The following is a 15,791-nucleotide window of genomic DNA, read 5'->3' on the forward strand; positions in this document are numbered from 1 at the left end:
CCAGCTTAACTACCATACTATGAGACAGATACAGATCAAGAGCTATGAGCTGCTGATACAAATACACTACATTTACCAAGCTAAACTATACCTTACCAAACTAAACCACCTTTACTGATAAATGTAACAGTCATCCAATAGTCATCGATATCCTGCTACAGAACATATGTCAATTCAGAAATACTTGTTTCTGATCTTCTTATTATTTTTTATTTCTTCTCCTAGTCCACGGGGGCTTGTAGCCAAAAGTATTCCAGAGCTCTGAACATAGTCACAAACAGTAAACCTAGCTACTAGTTAGATCCCTGGTGGGTTACAAATCAACCATCGAAATATACTGAAAAATATAAGTAAACATTCCTGACATATCCTAAATACTAGCAAGAGCGAGATCTTTGTTCTTATTTTTATTTTTATTTCATTCAGCTAACACATACTAATAATCTGTAACCTTAGTGTCCTCCTGACATGCTTTAGTTTTGCATCACAACAACACATTAAAAGATCAACCCTTAAAAGCTTAACAAAAAAAAAAAAAAAAAAGGCCAAGTGCAATCTATATGCGCTGAAACTAATGACTTTTATGACAATGTACTAATCCACCATATTAGTCTGGCAATCTAATACGTGAACGCCCAGAGTCTTAGTGTCTACAGGTTGTGCCATATGGCACTGCAAATTTAGATTTAAATTTGGCTTCAATATCACAACGGTCATCTCTTTAAAGGCAGAAATAAATGTGCTAATAGATACATGAGCAATGTATTCTTTTTCACAAATTTAAGATTAAACAATAAGCACTTTTCAGAGGCATGACTTACTTGCAGGGACCACAGTACTCTGCCAGGATTGTGAAATTTTTCACTACTGCCAGGTACGTTGCTGCCACAGGAGAGCTACAAGTGAGCCTTGTAAGAAGGAGAAAAGGCTGACACGGATGTTCTGTGTAACATGGTGCGGGGGGAGTGGGTGGTTTTAAAAAAAAAAAAAAAAAAAAAGAGGAAATGATACGTTAAAGAAAACACCATACAAAGAGAAGTATCTGTGAGACCATATTTCAGTTTCCATAGTAAAAGGTCCTGAAATCCTTGCATGGGCTAGAAAAAATGAAACGTATCCTCATTGTACTTCAGAACACAGATAAGTGTCATTACTGACTTCAGATCTATTTGCCCTCCCCAAATAGGAAATAAAGCTGACGGTCCTCATCTGTCAGCATGGGCAACTGCTTACAGCATTAAACTAGTGGTTCTCACTCAAGAGCACTTCACATGGCTTTGTGAGGGAGGAGGGCAGGATCCTTCCCCTGGCAATCCAAGCTGCAGATGTCTGCTGGTGGAGGAGGCAGGAGCCACCACAGCGCAGTTGTTGCCTCCTGTCCAGGTGGGCAGAGACCTTCCAGTGGTGACTGTCACAGCCAGGCTAAGCTAGCAGGAGAGGGATGTGGTCTACCACCAACATTAGCTGATAGTGCAAACAGCATCTCAGAAGCAGAGCTGTTTTTTCCATCTCTTTACTCACTTGACTCTGGGACTCCTGTTTGTGAAGAACTACCAGAGAAATGGAAAAAAAAAAAAAAAAAAAAAGTTCCCTAACAAGTTCAAGGCTCCACAGAATAAGAAACCCATTGCTCAAAGCTAGCGGGAGACACACCACCATCCTGTGAAGCAATTATGTTTTCATCACGTTAAATAACAACAGAGGTCCAGCCTCTTGGAACCTTTTTTGCATGGAGGTCACTTCAAAATAGACTCCTTAAAAGAAAAAAGGCAATAATTTGTACATAGATAATTGGAACAATGAACTAATTGCCCATACTATTTAAAACATAAATCTCTGGCTAAGAACATTGGTACACATGAAACAGTGCCAGCTCCGGACAGTAGCTCCAAAGCTGGGCACTTCACCCAAAGCAAAGGTCAACTCTCTTTGTCAAGCAGGAAAATACTCGAACAGATTTCATAGCTGCTGGCGAGGTAAAGTGTCACAGCTGAAATGTTTGCCCTTGCAGACATCATGGTTGAAATTTTGCATGACTTTCAGCATGATTTGAGTGCCGCAAGGGGATCTGGTGGTATGTAGGGCACATAAGCCTGGGAGAGCAGCCCAGAGAGCCCAGCTCCAGATGCACCAGGGTGCCTCACCGAAAGTTTTCTAGGCATATGGACTCAGGCACGTGTCATTTCCACAGCCTGATGAAGGCAGAGGGTCTCCCAAACTCCCAGAAGGGACACCGGTGTCTGACCAGCCATCCTCCTGCACATCTACCTCTCAACAACGTCCTGAATCCAGCTCCAAGCAAAGTGGCCTCAGTCACTTCAGTAAACCACAGAAGTTAGTTTCCTCCGTCTTTTCAGTGACAGACAAAAAGGCAAAGTAGCAAGCCTGGAAATAGTCAATATTGACTCAGTTCCCACCTTGGTCCTAAGATCTGCCTTCGGAGAGCAGGGCTTTTCTGACTCGCTTATAAACTAAAACCTTCCATTAAACCCTGGCGCTGCACAGCTTCTTACAGACAGAGGAAGGAGCCAGAAAAAAATCAGCAAAGAAAAGCCCAGCAGATCCAGAAGGGATCCGAGTTTTAATCCTTAATTCTTCCATGAGGCTGGAGTCCACATGTGTCTGCGGACTGCAGGATGTCATGCCATGTCATATGCAGCAAGAAGGTGAGCTCCAGCTCCTTCTACCCAGGATGGCCCCATGAAAAACCACCTTCGGTATTTCAGCTTTCTTCATCTACTACCTAAAGGTTACGTGATGTGAGTTAAGGAGCATACCCACAGCCCAGCCAGAACAGGTGCCATCACCTCCAAACCCAAATTCGATCCTGCAGATGCCGATCAGGTATCTCTGAGCCACAGTCACCAGCACATCGTGCTGTGACCAGGTTAACAAGCTTAGGCTATGGGACAGCACAGACCAAGCCCAGGGCGGGTATTCCCCAGGCACCTGAAATGGTGTTGGAGACCACGAAGAAGAGACACATATGACCCCAACGTGATGTTCTCAGTTCCCCAGGAGAGAAGCTCCTCCTGGGGCTGGAAGCTGCATGGCTGGCTAAATTCTGCCATTTTGCTAAGCTGTGAAATCTCTGTACTACCTTCATTAAGGCAGGGAAGTACTGACCACGTAACATCCTTCTCAGACTTGGTTTTGCTTCAGTAAAGACAGTTACTATAAAATTAGGAAACTGAAAAAACCCTAATGGTAGCTGATGTTATTTACAGAGGATGAGCATTGCTTTCACTCTACTGTTTCAAGAGAATAAACCTTTCTAATAATCGTACAGGATCAAAGAGACAGTACTCCCAAATGTTATCAGATATGGCCCTCTGATTTAAATGCACTTCAAATAGTTGTTGGGGTTTTGGTCTGGTTTTTTGTGGGTTTTTTTTTTTTGTTGTTGTTGTTGTTTTTTGTTTTGTTTTTTTTTTTTTTTAACTTCAGTATCTTCTGGAGATAATATTTCCCTTTTAATTTGGGCAATTTTACAAATTCTAGGGAAGTTTCCCAGTACCTCACATGCTGTCACAGCATCTTCAAGCCATCTTTACAGCTCTTCCATCATATTTTGTGTAAAGAAAAACTTTTAGTTCATCACTGCACCAGCTGCTAATGAAGATCTTTAGGCTTTCTTCTAATTGATAAAGAGAGAATGACAAATATTTTAAGTAGCCATTAAACTGTGCTAAATCAATGGTGATTTACACAGAATTTCTATAGGAGCTACAGCACATTCACTTTAATATCAAGTGAGTTAATTGTGATCAATGATACTATAGCAGAAGGCAAATGAATTCTTAACGACAAGAAACTTGCATGTTACAAAAATAGAAGCTAAGAAGAAATCTCTACCGCATTTTTCACATTACATCATTAGTAACTGCTATGTTGAAAAAACTAAAAAGGAAAACATGAGAATTTTAAAGACTTTTATAGATCAATCTATTTTAGAAAACATAATAGGATTAGGAAAATAGGATAAGTTTTTCAACATTTTTTTTTCTCTACATTAATGGAGATTTATTTTAACAGGTGTCAGATTAATTAAAAAGTTATCACCACAGAATTCAGGGTTATTTTTTTAGCCACTGAATACAAGGCTGGAGACTTTATGGGTGCCCTTGTCTCACTTTTACAACCTCTTTTGTTTGACTTGTAGGTTTTAATGTGTATCATAACACCTCTCATCCAGCAGTAAGAAATTCTCTAGGGAGCACTTGCAGAAAATAGGACATTGAGTCCATAATTAAAGTAATCTCTTCCCAGGCAGATGCTTCAGTTGGCTCTGTTATCACATATTACAAAAGGCATCTTGAGGCCTATAAAATGTGTAGCAAATGGCTTTGGAGATGAGAAACAGCAATTTTTCATCTAATTTTGATCCATAGACATGTAAGTACTGTATTGCCACTTTTTGGTATGGAGCCAAATAACTATTGTGGTTGTTGAAATAAGCTTGGCAGTAACCAAAATTAAACAGTACTCCAGCTTTTATCGTCAGTCAGGAAAGCCTTTTTCTAACCATCTTTGCACTTAGCAAATAAGCATGCCATCTCAAATATGCGAGTTAATGCCTACATCTGGATTTAGAAGAAAGGCTTTATTGCAGCTTAACTCACCATATATATTCTCTCTATTTGCTTGTTAAAACCATCGTTCAAATTATGTCCCTAACATCTTCACTGCTTTGCAAAGCAGTTGGTGATACTGATTGGAAGAGCCCTACTGTTTAGCTTTTGTATTTTGTTTTAGGACATTGCTCTTTGAATGTGTAAATAGGTTCTGCAAAGTAATTTGTTCATGTCAGTTATAATCCTTTGCATAAACACTAATGCTGACAGGAGCTGGGTGAGCTTACAGAACATGTGTTTGGTTCCTGACTGCAGCTGATGTGTTGTATGTGGGCAAAATCTGGCCTCAAGCTGGCAAAGTACTGAAAAAAAGGCAAAGATACTGAATTTCTTCCATTATTAATTTCTTCAAGGTTGCTATTTTAAACTCTTCCCTACTTGTGTGGGAAATCACAGAGATTGCTGGAGAGCTGTTTACACTTTAAGACTTCAAAAATGCATTTTCCATGGCAAACATCTCAAGTAAATGTACATTACTACTAGGGCTAAACAGCTTATGTTGAGCTAAGAGGGATATTTAGAAGGCTGTAAAAGAAAATGGCATATTTGTTAAATTTCTAGTAAGAACTAAAAGATCCAAGCCACTTGAGAGCAATAAGGAAAACAATGCCATGTAAGGAAAACCCGATTTTGTAATGTTACAGTGGTACAGCATCTATGAAATATGTTGTGAGAATAGCCATTAATCAGCAACAAGAGCCAGAAAATGGCAGGAAAAATCCTTCAATAATTTGCACTTAAAATAAAATTTATTATTATTTGAGTTAGTGTAAGATCTCCAAGCCTTCCTTTAGGTGGTAACTCTTCTGTATCACAGAACAGAACTCTCGCTGAGAGCTGCTACGATGATGACCTTGTCATTATGACGCCTTTAGGGCAACCACCGTTAAAACATCACTATGTCATCATTATCAGAGCAGGTGCCATCCTGATACCTGTCTGAGACTTCTGCTCCCATGACTGAGCCGCTGCCCACCAGGAACTGCTGAGCAGCCAATACACAAAAGTTGGCTAGACCAAAATGTCCTGCTGATGTGTTGTCTCTGCCCCACACAGCTCACAGACCCACCAATATGTCACGGCCACAGCCTAAGTAATCACACTTAGCAAGATGCAAGTAATGTAACACTTCGGTACAGCTACCCTGGCCTTCTAACAGGGCTGTTAAGGCAGATGTGATGACTTGGGAAATGGATACACTGTTTATTAATTCTGAAAGTTAATGCTGTACATCTCTTTTTCAGATTACCTTTTTTTTTTTTACTTCCACACTCCACAGAGGTTTCCAATACACTGCTGTACCAGCTAGCACTAGGTACCTGTTAAAATCTGGTGGCTCTCTCGTCACACAGATGGACCCGCTGTGGGCTACTGCCTGAAAGGGCCACAGTGCCATGGCAGAGGGGGGAGGGCACTCACCCTGGGGTAGTTGTGTGCATCGGATGATGCTGATGATGGTGCTGCTTATCAAGGGTATTTTCAAAAAGGGTGTATTCCAGGCAGTAAGAGAAAAGGAGACAAGACAGACATGCCTCACTGGATTCAGCAACGAGTCTCCCATTCAGGAGTCATTCAGGAATTAACTTCCTTTTTTTCCAGAGAACAAACAGTGAAAGACAGTGGAGAAGAAGGGAGAGAGCTATTAAAAGATTCTGGCTTAAACCTGCCTAATGACCAGACTAGAAGAAAAACAAAGCAAAAGAATTATTGTTAATGATTCTATTTATCTCTATGTATTTTCTCTTTTACCTACCAAATAACAACTGTGTTAGAAACCTCTGCAAGCTTTGGAGCTCTCTTGACCGCAGGGGTCTTTGGCTATGAAAGACAGAGTTCATAAAGATATATAGACCACAATATGATCACATACAGGCCAGTGCATATCAGCAATGTTTGTATTCAGAATGACATCAAAAGAATTAACATCATTTGTGAATACTGTAAAAAAATCAGATACTGTAAAAAAAGACAGATACTATCAAATATATTCCTAACAATTCTATTCTGATGACATTTGTATAATGTATATACTGAGGTTATAGAAGGATTAGAATATTTTATTATATATTCTGAAATGTTTTATATGCAACGATATTATAGTATTTTATGATTTATAAACAGATCAAATCATATTTTATTCTATAACCACAAATAAGTATTATCTAAATATTAATAAACAGATGTGAGTTTCTCAAACTGAGAAGGGAGGGATACACCCAATTGTTAACTGCATTTTAAACAATTATTACAAGAGGTGTTTCAGAGTTCACTCTGTCAGCTAGTTTGAGGTCACGGTCATTCTGAATACTCAAATCCAAATTTTCCTAAAAGCAGGCAGAAAAAGCTGATCTAATTTTTTTATAGCTTCAAGTATAAGGTTTCTTTTGTGGCTTTTAGACTTTAGCTAGAACTAGATGTGAGGAAACCATCATAGTATAGAAAAAGGGAGGTTGTGGGGTTTTTTGTATTACTGGATTTTCACATTCATCATATCTAAATTTTCACATTTTATACACATATATGAAGTCTCGTGGAATGTTACTCCATGCCTACAAAATACTTTTTCGATCACTCTATTAAAGTTCATCCAAACAACCAAGGTCAGAAAAATATGTTAACTTGTGTGAACTGAGAATATGGACAGAGCATCCTTATATGTCCTTGGCTGGATACACAAACAGAGAAAAATTTCAAACAAGTAATTTGAAGGCATGAATTTTAAAAAATACAAAAAGTGTTGCCTGTGCCTTTGATGACAGCACAGACACGTATGATTGCTCTGCTGGACCAAGGCCAGTGCTTAGCATCCTGCAGTATAGAGCTCTTCATGAAGTTATTTAGTAATAATCCCTTGCAAGAAGTCAAGTACTTTACAAAGTATACAGACAATACACTTATCTCAAACTCAGTCACGCGCTGATGTCATTGAGAGATGTCATTGAAATGATCAGACTCTGTCAGCCAGGGGGGCATTCCAGAGCTATAAAGGGCTTCCATGCAGCCACAGTGTCCAGTTGTTTGGGCTTGTCCGCAGCACTGAAATTTAGCTTAAAACATCTCTTACAATTGTCCTCTGCCTTTGCCTGTACTTGTGTTTTTACACACTATATGTTTACTGCTACAGCATGGTTCCATGGATCTTTTTTGCTCACTCTTTGTATAACCAACATTTCCAAAAGAATTTGCGAAAAACTGTTGCATGTCTATTTATTTCATTAAGCATATTTCTTCTAGGATGTCATTTTGAACAGTTTGTTACCAATCAGTTATTAGCAGTCATAAGATATTTCATTCTTATTCATCTATTACACAGGAAAATCTCTAGGTGGAAGCGAACTGTCGGAGTGTGCGTAATACATTTATAGTCTAGTCATGCTTTCAAAATTAAGCCATCTTGAGAAAGGGGAAGACAAAGCACTGCTTTGAATGAAACAAAGATTTATGTTGTTGATGAACTAGAATATCTCTGAAAAATAACCCTGAGGTTAAATTTCAGAGAGAGAAAAGCAAAGTTCAGGAGAGAATTTTAAACACAACTACTGATAATTGAACTATGTATTGTGAATTGATGGTCTCATGCACAAAAATAACGGGTATGTTGCTCGGAAAGGGAAGAAAGTAAAATCTAATCTTTGCTTCTAGAATTGCCAAATGAACATTTGTAAGAAGGCAACAATTCTCACCATGATTGTTTTATTATTTAAATAATACCAGTAAAAAATTACTGAATTTCATTTTATTTCGTGCAGGAGGTGCCAGAATCCTATATGGAACCATGCCAAAATCGTAACAGAGTAGCCAAAGGCTATATTGAGCTGCCTTCTGCTATCAGACATTACAAGTACGTGGAATACTAAATTTGTATCATATGAAGAACAGAAACCATCCTAATACTGTATCTTCTTGCAGTTTCTATTCTGGCATTACACAATGTTGATGAAAGTAGCATTTTATGCTTTTTGGTCATCTTTTGAATTACATTCTACTAACTTATCAATAGAGTTTTCATCTGCTTTTATTTTTAATAAAGGTTCACATCGCCATTCTTTCAGGCTCTGTTGGTTCTGCTTTTCTTGCACCTACACAGCATGAGAAGCCTAAAATAGCAAATGACCATTTGTTTGCAAACTTGGAGAAAACATTAAAAACTGAACATTCCTCTCATAAAAGTGGGGGTTTAGTAGGAGTATCAGGCATAGAAGAGAATATTAGACAACAGACTTTAGGAAAAAGGAAAAAAATTGCAAGATTTTATGAACTTTACAAAGTTGCCTTTTTTATTCATACCCTTTAGCAGATTTCAACTGTTGAGCAGCCTGCTCATTGGAAATTCTTGACACTGACAAAGCTACTGACTGATGAGGGTGGTGGGGATGAAAAATTCATCTTCATGATTTGGCACAAAGTGTTTATGTTTAGGCAGCTGAGTGAGTCTGGGTGGGATTCAGATCCAGGTTTAAAAAAGCTTAAAAGAGGTACCTATATAAACGTCTACATCGGAGCTAGGTAGCTAGTGATCCATTTTGGTCAGTGGAGACCTAGGGCTTGATTCAGCTGCCTAAATACATCTAAAACAATTTGAAATGTCCTAAGGAAACTAGTGTAGCTACAGAGATGTTCTAGACCTACAGGTCCCTCTCTTTAAATGTGGAACTTAATGTCAGGCCCTAGATGTTTATGGAACCAGACTGCACTCCCATTAACTCTCAACGGAGTTAGCCACACAGCTCACAGATAACTGCCTACCTGGAGATATCTGCACATACTACCTCCAGTTGAAAAAACTTTAAAATCCCTTTAAGGAGTGGAAAATGAGGTGCAACCAGCTTCCACCCTCCCTTATGGTTTTCTTGCTTTGCTCTGAACGCTTTTGAATACTTACCATCACAGTACACTTTGCGTTACCACCTTCCACTACCAAAATTCCTGAAAACACCCAGAATTCCTCATTAGCCATCTCTGTTTACTTTACCACCACACAAAATAGACAAAGCTCAGACAAAACTAATAGACAAGCTAAATCTAATTGTGCACAGTCAGCTGAGTCTGTGCTGCTTGGGTCATACTTAGAGAAGCCACAATGATTCCATGCATGGTGTTTGCATTTCACTGGAAAATTAACAAACACAGAAGATGGAGGTGGTATTCTGGGCACCACATCAAAACGGGATATGAGAGTGGAGCCAAGATCTGAATCAAATATTGGCTTGTGATTTTCAGAATGTTACACATAACATTGATTGACAGTACAACAATGCCTCTACCCAGGGAAGTGGAAAACCAAGCAAAGGAGTAATTTTTCTTCATAGTTCCACCAAGCTGGCACACCAACAAGGAACAATTACTGATGATTTATTTTTTTTCACCCTTACTTTGCAATAAAGAGTAGGAACAGAACGGCAGCACTTAACTGAAGCAGGGTGCTGGTGCTTCACAGAACCCCAAAGCCAAGGCTGTCTCTACACTAAGGTTTCCATGTGCGTTATGACACACTTTTCAACGGGCTGCAATGATTGTAAGTCATAGCAACAGCTAGGATGCTATGCACAACAATATACTTAATTGTACAATTCTGTTTCATCATAGGAACATTAGAGATAAAAACTTACATGACCATATAATTAAGAGTTGAGTGATTATATATAAATACAAGGGACTTAAGGAACCTTAGTTCTGATATTTGCTATTTCCTGTTTACTTTCCAGTTTTAATATTTGTGTGTATTATCATTGTGTATAGAGTAAACATAATTGTGTACTTAATCTTGAAGATAATCCTCTGTATTTCTTTCAAACAAATGAAAAAAACAGTAAACAGTGTCTTAAATGACAGCTTAGCTAAGTGGTTTACCAGGGGAATGTGGTACTTTCAGACAACATAGCCCTTTCCCATCCTGGCTAGAGGACTAATATAGCAAACCATGTAATCTTCTTGGATGTTTATTCAATACTTGCATAATTATTATCATAGGTTTTCTATAAATGCTTTAAATAGGTAACCAAGCCTCTCAATCACAGTCTTTATGTTCTGTAGTGTTTGTACAGCATGGTATTTCCAGTTCATACATTAACACCATTGCCAGTTCCTAGAAACAGGCTTAAATACAAGGGCATGAGAAGACCAGTTCTAGAACAGGGCACTCCAAATTTCCCAGAATGGAGTTGTATCGTTAGGTGATTATGGGAAAAGGCATACTCAGTGAAAAACACATCTCCTTTCTTGAAAGTTCCTTCCAAGTTTCTTTTAATAGTTCTGCCTCAGCATTCAGTTAAAACTTTTTCCAGGAGCTGGGCTGAGAACCAGTTGCTCCTGCCTTAGAAGCGATGTGCCAGTGCCCTGCCTCAGCAACCACAGCTCTCTTACCTCTGTCTTCATCGGGGGACACCACCATAACTATTCCTGTTCCCTTTTAGCCATTTGTGCCATAAGCTGTACGAATTAGGCGTCAAATAACGTACAACTGGGCCTTTCAGTACTTTCAAAGACTTCTCAATGTACAGAATTTTCAGATCACTTGTGATGGGTCACATTTCTTGCATGGGTTATTAGGCACTGCCTACAGACTCAGGCAGACAGCATTACAGAAGTCCAGTCAACAATTGGTAGAGGTTATAGTGAATATATATATAGAGACACAATCATAAGACACTTGTTCAATGACTAGCAAAAATGGCTATGTAAGAAAAATACTTCTTTTCCAAAGTACTTTCTATAGCAACCTATTCTATTTAATACAGTAGCTGGAACTTCTAAAATAAACCATGCTGATGGTCAAAACACAATATGCTTTTGAAATTTAGGTCAGCTTTATCACTTTTACAAACTAGTAGGTTAAGCCATCTATAAAACAACAGGCTTAACAACCTAAGATGTAACCTGCTTAACAGCCACCATTATCCCTCCATGACAGGCTGAGCTTTAACTAGGTTAGCGTGAGCTTAGAGCAGAAATTACAAACAGTGAAACCTAGCAGAAGGATTAGGAAGATAATGTTTTACAAATTTGCACACCATCAGAGAAATTACTTGTTAGTGTAAAGGACAATCTACTATTTTTTGGTGGTAAAGAGCATTTACAGATCCTGGCAATTTCCTCAGAAGCCCCTGGTGCTCAACACCTGTTTAAAATGGTCCTAAGTTACTTTGTTTTGTAATAAATGATGCATTTTATCCTTCAGTTCCGTAGCTCATTTGAAAGTATCTATGGTGAAAAAATACTAAAAGGTTACACTGAGGTGGACTACAGGGACACTAGCAGCTTTCTGTGTTTCTCTTAGAAGCGTGCTTTATAAAAATGTACTTCTAAATATTTATTTGCCATAATAATGTACTTTGGGGAGGGGGGGGGGGGGATAGAGAATAACAATTTGCACATGATCGGGGAGGGAAAAAAAAAAAAAAAAAAAAAAGCTATTACCTGATTTTGCATAGAAGCAGGTTGGCTCCTGCCACCTTGCCCCATAGAGCGTAAGGTTCTGCACCGTCCCTTGCCCTGGTGAAACCGGGGAGGAGGCTTGCCGAGTAAAGTGCGAGCCAAAGAAAGATATGTGGCTCCATCAGGTCAGGCAACATCTGGCAGTGGCTCAGCACTGTGTGCAATGGAAATAACTGGGCTACATCAAATTGTAGACATGAGGAATCTTCCAGCAGGGAAGGAAAGAAACAGAGTGCTGTGTTTGCTAGTTGCTGTACAAGGTGTGAATCCCAGCTTGCTGCATCCCTGCGTCTCCCACCCCCAAGAACAAGCCCATCTTCCTTGTAGGAGCTCCCTATGGCACTGAGCCCCACACCTCTCCCCACAGCATTCCCAGTTCCCCTTATCCCAAAGGATGAAAGCTTTGCTAGCCCTTCTTTCCTGCAACAGCAGCAATACTTTGGGTGTCCATCACTGGCTGTTTTAGTAAACTAAATGTGGTCAGAAGCCATGCTTCTTAGCCATGCCTGGGAAACGCATGGGCTGGTAGCTGGAAACTGCCAAATTAATGCCAGGAAAATTTCTGGCAGCTCATACACAATCATGTTGTAGCAGGCAGGACTGTTGATAGGAATGTCCGAATTTACTGGTATAAATAATGCTCTACCTGGTTGCTGATTTTTATGAAACTTAGCACCTTGATATCTCAAACCCCTCTGTCACATTTGTTTTGTTATCAACGGGTATAAGAGCTACAGGGGAAGACAGACTGACAGCATCACCACACAAATCCCGTTTCGTAGGCGTTCAGTCTTTTTAAGGACTGAGCTCTAGAAGAAGCATGGATGAAGCGAAAGGGAATTTTACCCATGGCATCTGCAGGGTCATGACTTCCCTGTGTCATGTTCATGCTCCCAGTGGAAGCCAGACCAGGTCAATAGTATGTGCAGTTAATAAAAGCTAGCCGTGCACTGGCCTGTGAGAGATTTGCCTGGTGACCTTTGTGCAAATTGTCCAGGGAGAGGTATCAACGCTGCAAAAATGGCACAGCAAAGCTAGTGCTAATTAATAATCTTATTATCCATCCCCAAAGAGGTCAAAGACCAATGAGTTGATGTGAATTCACAGACATATTGGCAACAAAGAGTGTAGGAAGCTTTTACCTATGTTGCACTGTTGTCAGTCTATAAATTCACATACCTTCTGTAAATATTTAAAATTTATATTAAACGAAACTTAAGTTTAATTAATTAAAATTAATTTAACTTAAATTTAAACTAGACTGGTAGTTAGTCTCAAGTGTTAAAAAAATCTTGTTTATGTGAGTTGTTTACTATAGAGGAGCAAATGGAGATGAACAAGGTAGAGCCAAATCTCTGGAAATCCTGAAGTCAGAGAAGCGGGTAAGGCAGGCAGACTAACACCACACCAAAAAAATAGCTTTGTTTACTGTAACTTGTGATTTAGTAGGCAGGGGAAACAACAGCTGAAGCAAGAAAGTGTGGGCAGCTGAAGAAAAAATGAGGAGGACTGGAGGTAAAACATATCCCTCCTCTATTCATTTTCTTCAACTGATGATCACATTTACCCAGAAGTCCTGCAGCCAAATGTGATCCTGGAGTAAACACTGACTTCAGAGCAGCTGAGCCTTTCCACTCTTGTCTGAATTTGTCCTACAGGACATCAAACTGATCTAACTGCATTGGTTTGCTCATCCTCAAAGTCAAACAAGTATCACCCGTGGAGCATCCTTATACCATGGGGTGAGGCAGTCTGTAAAGCCACTGAGACTGACAGACACCTGGGTCAGGGCGCTGGGAGCAGCTGTGCTGCTGGGCAGGATCAGACCTCTCAGCCCTGACGGTTTCATGGATAGCAAGGAAAGACAGTTTTGGTGTCTGCGCCCAGGCTGCTGACACACATAGGTATACATCCATGCTGTAAATTGCATAGTCGAGAATAAATTCAGATTTCTGCTATGTGTGCTCTGCACACTGTGGCATGGCTAAGGGCTTTGCTAAGATAGTACAAACACCACAATTTTTGAAGAGGTGCTAATGGTGAAGAGGTGCATTATGGCTTATACAAACTGGGAATTACAGGTTGGATTTCCAAAACTGTTTGATGCTGACCTAACCGTTTCCACTGAAGCCAGTGATGAACCTTCCATTGATTTAAAGACTCTAAGGTAAGGACTCATTGCCTTAGAGAACAGCCCTTTAATTTCACTTAAATGAGAATGAGCAATCACAGTAGTATTTTTATTTCTAGACAGCTACTTGTCACCTCTTCTTCAACAATGCTGAACATGAACAAAAAAACCCAGTACAAAACTATGGGGGTGGGCAGGGTGGGGAATCAGTCACAGGGAAACAAAGAGCTGTTTATAAACTGACCTCAAAATGTGCAATGCAGGGTCACATCTCTCAGAAATAAATAGATTCTCAGTCACTGTGCAAGCTAGGACCAACAGTTATTTCTTGAATACCAGGAAAAACAAAAATCTGAGAAAGAAAGGGAGTAAGCTAGAATATGCAGAGAAGATGCACATCTCATACCTCACTTTTCTCAGGCAGCTCAAAGAACAAAATTTAGCTGCTACAACTTGATCAACAAAGGAAACTATTTTTAGAGAAGAATTAAAGGAAGTATAAAATTCACAGATTTTCCACAGAAAAAACATAGTTGACAGATTTCCTCAAGGAAGCTAACTTTTATGATACAGAATTTAAGTAGAACAGTGGCAGTATTTCCTCCCATATTTCATCAAATTTGACTTTTGTCAAATAGTGAATGGGAATCTTAACTACTGTAAACAGCTACAGCTTCTCTGGTACACTGTAGAAATTACTAAGAAACAAATATATTCTCAGAATAGAGTTACTGCTCATCAAAACTAATATTTTTCCCAATTTAAGTTTAGAAGTTCAGAAGAAAAAGAAAACTAGAAATAAAATTCTCTTGACATTGTCACTGCAGCTCATAAAATAACGTACTGTAACAGCATAGGCAAAAAAAAGAAAAAAAGCATTATGTGGGAAAAGGGAACTATCAAAGATACAGATCAATCAGTCAACAGGCACCATGTTCACCATCAGCAACTTATGTTCTCAAAGAAGTCACTCACTCACTTTCTACTTTTTATAACATGTTAAACAGCTTATGCGGGGCACTTACCTGCAGCTTCCTGGTATAGGCGGAAAGGGAATAATAGTCAGAAGATTTGTTTTGACAAACAGGACAGCCACAGGAACACTGAAATGTTGCAACTGTTCACTTATCTAATTAGGAAGCAATCTGAGTTTTTTCTATGAACGGGTCAAACTTGAAATATTTCCTACTCCCAAATCCACTTCAGTTGTATTTTCTCTCTTAAATCTGATCCACGAAAATTCTGGGACAAATAGTTAGAAATTACTTTAATGTAAAATACAGCAAAAGATATTCTAATAATTCATGTCTGTGTGTTTTGTTGGAACTTTATATAGTACTAAATCATCAAATGACACCTTAGGTCTTTAAAACTAATTACCAAAAAGCCTGTAAGAATAACCTCTTGGTTTTCTCCAGGTTGTAAACTAGCTGGACTAAGCAGAAGTTAAAAGTCTTTGTTATTAGGAACAGTAAATACCTAAGTATGACTACTCTCAAATACTTGTATTTTATGTTGAAGCTTACAATCTGAATAATGCACCTGTGTGGAGTTCTAGCTCTCATTAAATGCAAGAGATTTAGGTCTGCAAA

At 39.1% G+C, this 15,791-nt stretch overlaps 1 protein-coding gene across 2 annotated transcripts in view; it reads right to left on the minus strand.

Moving 5' to 3' along the window:
• Window positions 1-15,791, minus strand: part of RELN (reelin) — a 321,986-nt gene that overhangs the window by 195,589 nt on the left and 110,606 nt on the right. The gene's annotated exons all lie outside the window — the stretch shown is intronic.

This window comes from Falco punctatus (genome assembly GCF_963210335.1).
Source record: "Falco punctatus genome assembly, chromosome: 6".
Lineage (NCBI taxonomy): Eukaryota > Metazoa > Chordata > Aves > Falconiformes > Falconidae > Falco > Falco punctatus.